Source organism: Arctopsyche grandis, chromosome 11 (genome assembly GCF_051622035.1).
Source record: "Arctopsyche grandis isolate Sample6627 chromosome 11, ASM5162203v2, whole genome shotgun sequence".
NCBI lineage: Eukaryota > Metazoa > Arthropoda > Insecta > Trichoptera > Hydropsychidae > Arctopsyche > Arctopsyche grandis.
Window position 1 is genome coordinate 11271979 of NC_135365.1, and position 9002 is coordinate 11280980.

A 9002-nucleotide genomic window follows, 5' to 3' on the forward strand; every position below is an offset into this window, starting at 1 on the left:
CGTTCGACTTCTCGTAATCAATGAGTCATCAGAAAACGGACACAGGTGGGTCATTATTGAAGCCTCTGGTGCGGAACTGGTGACGTAGTTTTGGTTCATTGACTGATCTTCTCGTCTCGACTTTCACTTTCGTTTAATAGTACCACACGCTACCAGCGATTCGAAGAATCCTTGAAGTAATCCAAAAAAGTAACTGACAGGGCTAATTAACTAATTAAATTTCACCAGACACACCCTGTATGGGGTGTGTTGTCGAAGGGGAAACGCGTCCATTACCACTTGTAAGTGTATATGTATATATATTAAAATAAATGCCAGTATAATATATATGTATTATATATCATACATTTTATTGTATGTATATGTAAATTAATAGGGGGAGAGACTAATTGGTATGGTTTACAATAGTGAGCTATTTGGGTTTTGAACTATAAACATTTCGTGTATTTACAAATGACGTATCTTAGTTCTCTGATGTGATTACAGTATACGTCTTTACTTTCAAATTTAAAAACATTTGAAAAAATAAAATTTTGTTTTAGTGAAAATTATAAATCACTCAAGGTTTTGTTTTTGCTTCATGAGTACAGGAAATCAGCGGTTTTCAAATGATATCATTATATTCCGCATGATAACGAACTTAAATAACTTTTCCTCTTCAACATACACACATAAAATGAAATGTCAACAAGTCGATCATAATAAACCAAAAATTCAATGGCAGACGCAAGTTTCAAACAATCGAAGGCTAAGTGAAGCCGTCCAATTGAGCTTTAGAATGTAATTAGTATATTATATGTAGATGGATGAGAGTATCTTCCGAATAAGAACTGAAAGCTTGATCGATTGTGATGACTAGAGGTAGGATAGTCACAGTGCTATCTATTGTTCCATTGTTGTAAATATTTTGTAAAAAAGGTTCGGCAAACCTTTAACAATGCATTTACAACATTTGAACAATACGCGGCACCTTCTGTGTCCGGGCTTTAGTGATGACTGATGAGTAGTCACCGGAGCCAGAGGGGGCTGTGTATTGTTCAAAGGTTGTAAATGCATTGTTAAAGGTTTGCCGAGCAATGGATAGCACTGTGACTGTCCTACCTCTACTGATGAGTGTACAACTAATATACATTATTAATATAAAACTTGCCGACTTGTTGGTCGTTTTTATGGTGTTTAAATATTCACTTTTATATTCAAACACAAATGAAATGCAGCATTTGTCATAGTCATGATTCAACTATGAACATTTTTTGCGATTAATGCAGCAGCAAAAAAAATATCTTTCCTGATAATAGTGAAATTCTGAAGAAAAAATGTGATAGGGCCCGAAAAGAACCGACAGCTGTTTATTAAAATCACCAATTTGGAACATTACAGAATAGCATGAAATTGAAATTTATATGAAGTTTTCAATATGGCATTCTGTTTATGAGTAGGTACTAATCAGGGATTCCAAAAATACCGATATTTTTCACTACCGGTATTAAATGGAATTTTAAGTAATGTTGGTATCTACAGAAAATACCACCGTCGGTAGTACTGGTATCTACTAAAATGGCACTATCGGTAGTATCGGTATTGATTTATTTAAGTAATTTTGTGCAATCAAATTCAATCAATTACCAACAAAAAAAATATTATTTTAATCAGTTACTTAATTAATTACAGAATACTGACTTATGTCCTTCTATCATATATCGCGAAAATAGCCGATCAGCGAATGTCAATTTTTTTTGCGTTAAGATTTTGTGAATGGTGTTATCTTTTAAATTATATGTACATACATATATGTATTCAAATAATTGTCAAACCAAAAACTTCAGAAGCTGACGATTCAGTTCTATGTAAATCAATATATGTAAAATGTATTCAGATATATGTAAGAACGATATTTTCGGCATACTTTTTCTTTGAATTTAAATTTATGATTTATGATAATTATGATTAAACATTTGGCGGCTACTTCGAATAGGAGTTCAAAAAATGTATGGTGTTAATTTATTCTTCGACTAATCCATACAAACTAGTCGATACAACGTGTTCGTCAAAATTCCAAACAATTTGACTAACATAAATAACATAAATTGTAATTATAATATTTCAGTACCACCAGTAGTATATTTTGTACTACCGGTAGTACCGAAAGTCAAATTTCGACCAAACACCAGTAAAACCGGTTTCAGTAATACCGATATTGGAATCCCTATCTATGGAAATATGTATGTTTGCAAAATTTCCAAAAAATAAGCTCGTTGTAAGTGAGATCGTAAGAATCCTTGTCCACATACAGCATAGTCAGGTTATATAAAACCATTTAATAATGCTTTCACTATCATGTATTCTCTTAACATAACATTTTTAAATATGTAATTGCTAATCGGGCTCGTACTTATTCAATCATCCGACATATAAATAATACATGTACTTTCTTCTTTATACGTTTCAATTTAATATAATATGTAATACATAATCTTATATAAATTGACATATATTATATACTGCGTTGTTTCAATCATTGATCTATTCAAAAGACCAGACTTATTATAATGAAAGAATCATCCACTTGAAGATGTCTGTGGACCCCTTATGTAGATCTTGTTTATAACAATAAAATACCAATTACTAAAATGCTCAATATGACTCGGCCAAGGCAGGATGTTCGCAGGAGGACTTTATTGTGGGTGGCAAACTGACTATACATATGTACATACATAAGTCCTGATTAGTCTGGTCTATACAGGGCCGCGCCTAGGAGTTCAGCCGCTCTTCAATTTTATCAGCATTTGTATAAATCATATGAATAAATAAAAAAATTATTGCATACGAGTAGTGCAAAAATCTTACTTTGTGATAAATATTGTGTGAGAAATATAGTATTGAAAATTTTAATCACAATAGAAATTAACCAGGCAAACATACAGAAAACCAAAATGTTTAGTTCTGAACAGGATCAGAAGACAAGAGATACTAAAAGTTTTCAAGTTCATTCAAGAAAATATGGTGTTTTTACCCCCATACCACATCTAGGACATTTTTCTTTCGATGACCAACCAATACTCAAATTGCAATTGCAAAGATAATAGACTGAAGCTATACCTGCTATCTCGTTATTTCCCCGAATTATAGTTCGGGTGTGTAACAAGCTGTCACTTGCAACAGCAATCCACAAGTATACAACAAGACAGCTAAATGCATTTTAAAAAGTATGATGTCTTGTTTCTTATTTTTAAGGAATACAAATCTTTCGGCCGCCTGTGCACGTTGCACACATTTATACATATGGTAGGCGCAGCCCTGGGTCTATGTGTGTACATGTGCTATTTTCAAATGGTCATATGTGTAGGTATATATTTTTTGTAAATTGTATATTCTGTCATCTGTCTGAAGTTAAATAAAAAAAAAATGAATATTTTACTGTAAATCATTCTCTCAATTGGACAGAGAATATTGTTTTCAAATTGGTCGGAAAATTGAAATTCAGATAAAGATGAAACGTCCGACCTCCAGTTCCGACGTTGGAAATAAACGTTCAATTATATTCGACGAATTCTTGAAGATTTGCCAAGGATTCGATGCGACACTAAATCTTGGCGCCAACACGCTAAATGAAATTATTTTTATTTGTGATATGGATGATGTGACATCGATTTGCGTGTATAGTAATAAATTGGGTGACGAGTTTGCCGTTGATTGGACATCAATTAAATCAAACGTGGTAATAAAAATAAATAAATGGGAAAATATGGGAGTGCCCAATATACGACTCTTTGTACACCAAATTAACGATCACTTAATAAACAACGACAAACAACACAGGGCATAAAAATAAAATATTATTGAGAGAAATCCATTCACTATAACTTTACCTCAATTAATTTATTTTCAATTTCTCCGTTAGAATCTACACATTTTTTTCATTACGTCCTTTTTGGCAATTCTATTTACATATATATTTTTTTTATTATTTACATACATATGTGTTACGTGGGAGCATGGAAGAGAGTATCCACTGTCTAAGTGCATTCGTGGGTGAACAATACAAACCCCGGATTAGGCTAACGGGACTAGAATGGGGTGAGTGTGGGTAGACCCATGTGCCACACAATAGCCACGACAACGGATCGGGGATGCCATACTGGGCAACTTGTCCTTTATAAGGAGGTACACACGGTAGATCAAGTGTTCTGGAGTGAGTGGTGATCTCGTGTGGACCTTCTGAATCGTTGAATACATGCTTTGAATCGACTTTGGCCTTTCATTTGGATCCTGAACCCACACCTACGCAACATATGTAATAGTCTTCAAATAAGTTCTTCCGCAAAACGTGTCCAAGCCAACTTAAATGGGCTTCCAATTCCAATATACTATTTCGTCTTGATCTGGGGAGGAGACTCGGGAATATTAATGTAGTTTGAAGAAATATTATGAATTTTAAAGAAATCGATTATTCGTTACAAAAGTTTAGCCAACAGAAATTAAAAATTATAAAGCATTTAGAACATTGCAATCTTTTAAAAAAAATAATTTTACCACACTAGCTGCATCTTTCACTACGATCTCTGAAACCACTCTACAATTCCACGATATGTACAGTATTTTCAAATGATTTTTTTGTTTAGTAATAATGTATTTTTAAATCTTTTTACAGTTTAATTTTTTTAATCTTACTGATGAAAATATATAAATAAAATAAATGTTTAAAAAAATAGTTCACTTTCACATATGTACACAAATTTTACACAATTTTTGAACATATTTAAACCCTCCCCCCCCCCCCCCATTTAAGCCCTTTTAATCTAATATATAATTTCGAAAGAGACTTCGTAAGTATCCAAGTATTGTTGGTTCGTAAATCCGTTACGTCATCGAACAAATGAATATTCAAATAAATTTAAATAAAATAAAACTATTCAAATGAATTTAATATAATGTTTACTATTAGATTGGCCATGTTTAAGCGGTTTATATTACAAATACCGAGCGAAGCCGGGTAAAAACACTATATATATTTATATGCCGGGTAAAAGCACTATATTTATATATTTATATTTATAATGCATATGAAATTTTTTTGTTTCGAAATACATACATAGTTGCATTTGTGCATACAATTACATATGAACATACATTCATACTTACATATAAATAGATGTACATACTTACCAATACAATTAATATGCAACAAGTATCAAAATGCATTCTAGAAGCATTCCAAAGAATACCCGGTTGACCTTCACCGTTAACAAGTCGTGACGTCATCGATTTCGGTGAAACCGATTGATAAACAAATATAAATACTTACATACATACATATATGTATTAGACGTCTAGACGAGAATTCTCATAATCGAAATTTTCGATACGCATTTCGAAGTACGTATATTTACTATTACGTAGTATAAAGATACGCTTCGTGTTAACCGAGTATATAGACGTACATATGTTATTTGATACTGCCAACTACATACATGAATATATGTATGTATGTATGTATGCCTTATGCTGAGGTGGCTCCCAACCTGTTTTTAAGATTGCGTACCCTTGGCAGTCCACTTCTATAAATTGTATCTGCCCCTAACTTAAATACATAAAAGGAATTGGTATTGCGTTTTTCTTTTGAAACCTTATCATGAACCTATAGCTGTCGTATACATACATACATACATACATATGTGTGTACATAAGTTTCCTTAACCATCATTCCATATATGGCTATCGTATTCGATTTATCAGTAAACTAATGCAGTTACTAAATACAATTTTTAAATCGAGTTTTAAAATGTAATACATACATATAATATATATTTGAATTGTGTCCGTAGAGATTTCAAAAAGGAATTTCAATATATGTAAGTATATTGTATTATATATTCGTAGGTATATGTGACAGTCCAAGTGTACATTTCGATCGTGAACTTGTTAGTTTGTTCATACATGGACCATTGAACACAAAAAAAAAACAAATTAACAAACGAACTAGATTTTTCATGCACAAACTATCGACTATAGAGAGTCTTTAATTAATATTATGTATTAGATGTACTATGAGCATTTATAAGAATTTTAAAAAGGTTTTTGAGCTCTTTTTCCTATTATGCTGTAACATTAGAATAATATAATACTGTGATTACTAAAAAAATTAAATTAAAAATGTAAAATAGAAAATGATCAGTAGATCAGTAGCTATTAAAATAAATATAAGATGTATTGTGAACATAATTTCGTAATAATAAAAAGCATTTAAAAATCAAAATCAATGCACAGACTATAAGGCATAGTTTCACAATCGTTTGTACCATCCAGACATTGTTGCATTAAGATAACTTCTTAACAAAGTTATAACTTGACTTCCAAGACTTTGATTTTAAAAATGTCTAGTATTTTTATTTAAAAACCTAAATCTAAAAGGCCCGCAATGCTTTTCATTGCTGGAAATTATAATAATACATTTTTTCTGCCCTTCAAAGATGTGGATTTATTTACAATTCATTATACATATGTATGTACACTAATTTTAATTATTCTGCTTAGTTCAACTGTCGCTTAATTTCAATGTGTGACGTCACGGTATCGCATTCCCGACTCTTGTCACGTTAAAAGTCCATACGATTACGACGTGCCGTAATTCGAGCCTTCGCCATCAATCACCAGAAAAACCTTCGCAACGTTTTGGAGAGTTTTAGCTAATGAAAATTTCGCATAATTGGTCCATATACCACGTAGCGGCCTAGACGAGCGTCAGGTGGGAAAGTGTGGGGTAACAAATTTTCCGGAAAAGCGTCCGCGACCTCAGGTCGTTGTCGTCATTTTCGTATGAAAATTACGAGAGCGTGATCGTTCGGCGACAACATTTGTTTTTAATGGGAATTAAGCCGAGAGCTATACATACATACATATATGTACATATTTCATGGTTTAAATCACTATTATTATTCATATATGCGGCTTAATTTAAAATGACATGTGCACTTAAATTTCAACACGATAAAATGACGCAGACTTCATGAATGAATATAAAAATAAAGTAAAAATTGAATTTAAACCGAGTTGAGATTATGCGAGTGGCTTGGACCAAGTAATTTGGATTTAGATTGTAATTTGGATTATAATGTTTCGTAGAAACTATTGTGTTATTTTTCTGTAATTTTTGTTTTTTTTTTTTGCAATTCCGACTAAAGCTTATCAGATAGGTACCCATTTATCGCTCACTGGAGATCCAACCGAAGAGTCAACCATCAGCTGGTGAATTAGTTGTTGTTGAAAGACAAATTATATTTTTTATCCATACACTAATTAGAAAATTAGTCCCTGTCGTGTCATTTTTGAATATGTACCTATGTACATATATTTCCGGTCTCCGTCACGGGCCCGAATGTGAAACGCCCGAAAACGCAAATATCGGAAGGCAAAGATCGAAAATCGAAAGATCTTAAGTCGAAAGATCAAAAAAAAGGGTGCATGGTAAACGGTACATACTCACGTACATACTCACTTAATTTTCGCGAGCAGGATACAACAGGAACAAGAGGAACAGGCTTTTCCTCCCGTATTAATGTGCGCACGCAGAATAGCAGAAAGAATGCGCATACATAATACGCAGACCAGAGAGATGTAATAATAATAGAAGGGCCCTTACGAATAAATAATTGTTGTCAATTTTACGTGGTACGTCTCTATAAATACGCTACATCGCACGTAATACAATCGGATCAATTTACTTATAAAAATGTATCCCATGTTGTTAATTGTGTGTTTTTGAATATATTGTGCAATTTTTACCGATGCTTGCCCATCTTGCGAGTAATATAAACAAACAGAGAAGTTTTTATCGGACATACGTCGAGCACCAAGCGTCAAATACGACTGATGCTAAAATTATTTAGATCTGTTCGTGGACAGAATGTCACTTGACAACAATATAACATCTAAAGCCACTTCTATTAATATTATATTATAAAAAAAATGAATTTCAAAATTTATAATGATTTAAACCGAGTTGAGACGACGCGAGTAGCTTGGACCGAGTAACTAGGACGTTACTCGCAGTAATTGCTAATAACGTCTAATAATAATCCGCAGGAAAGTGATATTTGACGGAGAAAGTGAACATGTTATAAACATTTCATCGACTTCAAACTACCCAAAAGTTTGAGGATAACTTTGAGCAGAAATACAATCTACCTCAAAGATTATGTTGAGGAAATGTGACAACAATTGAATTCTGTCCTAATTCACAGATACAAATAAACACAAAATTTTCTACATTTTGATATTCTCAATTCCACATTTTTACAATTGGAAGTATTGATGATTTTTATTCACAATGGACACAGTTTCATAGTAACGATACAAAGTTTCCCGAAATATCACTCTATTTTATTAAAATACACTTTAATTATAGTCGAAAAATACAATTTAGTGACGCACACACACACACACGCACACATCTGCATATGTATCTACATAGGTCACATTTTCATTAACTTAATTATATTAACGTCGACGATATGATTTATTAGAAGGAATTTTTTGAATTAAATTATGAAAAGGTATATGAATGTACATACACGTAGACACCCAAAAAAAATGTAATGAAAAACAATGGTTTTTTGATCGACTTGTGATAAATGCAGATGAGTTTTTTTTCGTATCATTGAATGGTGATTATATCCCTGTGGTTAAAGTACAACTTTGTCATCGACACATGCTGTAACTATTCATATTATTTGCATATAAAATTTCCATAGTTTATATACTCATACATATGTGTTATACACAAAGGAAATGTGATATTACACATTTAATAATTATTTATGAATGTTTATTTTTTACATGATAATTATTTATAAATGATTTGTAGAACTGGTGTAATGCCGTTCTTTGTACAATTGTCAAATAAATAAATTAAGTAATAAACTTGGTCATACAAATCATTTTAATCGCTCTTTTACAATGTTGCAAACCTCAAGTGTATCTATCTGCCTATAATTTAAAATATA